Source organism: Pygoscelis adeliae, unplaced genomic scaffold (assembly GCF_000699105.1).
Source record: "Pygoscelis adeliae isolate BGI_AS28 unplaced genomic scaffold, ASM69910v1 Scaffold7, whole genome shotgun sequence".
In the NCBI taxonomy this organism is placed as follows: Eukaryota; Metazoa; Chordata; class Aves; order Sphenisciformes; family Spheniscidae; genus Pygoscelis; species Pygoscelis adeliae.
This window is the reverse complement of record NW_008825268.1, coordinates 91,508-92,280: the sequence shown is the minus strand read 5'-3', so window position 1 is coordinate 92,280 and position 773 is coordinate 91,508.

The following is a 773-nucleotide window of genomic DNA, read 5'->3' as shown; positions in this document are numbered from 1 at the left end:
TTCCTGCTTGCTTTCTTAATCTTTAAAAAAGTTCAGGCTTGCACAAGAACACTATTTTTGGAGGATTCATCTCCTTGGTGGGGTTGGCAAATGCCACCAGCCACCCCGCTGAGACCTTTTTTGCAAGGGCGCATGGGGAGAGATGGGCTTATTCATGCCTACAACATGAAAACTCGACTGCAGGCTGACTCCGATATCTCCCAAAGAGGGAGAAAAAGCAGAGAGCTGGCACCTGGGCGAAAGGCAATAAAATGAACATGGCTGGGAAGTGGAGAGATCTGCACCCCTGGGAGCAGCCGGGTTTCCTACAGCTCGCATCGGTGGCGGGGAGACACGGCTTCTTTGGGAAAAAGCATCTGCAATAACGCACTGTGCTGGGGGACCGCACAGGGACTTCAGAAGGCATGGCTTAGAAACTGTCATCGTAGGTCTAAATATCACCCTAAATACACACCTCCCTTCCCACCAATACAAAAGAGCCTGTTTCATACCACTGCAAAACTGGGTTTGCATTCTCTGGCTTTTGGGATAGACTGAAGCTTGCTGAGCCCAGCTTTAATGTTATCAGGTGTGTAACAGAGCACAACAGTCCTGCAAAGTTCTTTAAAATTCATTAAAATCCTCGGAGGAGGAGCCATGTGGGTGCTGCTCAGTTCCACGTTTGCTGGGTGCCTACTAAGCTAGGGCTGACAAGTGTCACTGAAACACGTCAGGCTTTAACCCAAAATCCCACGTGAGAGCCAAAGTCTCTCTCCTGACTCCTCTTTTTTTCA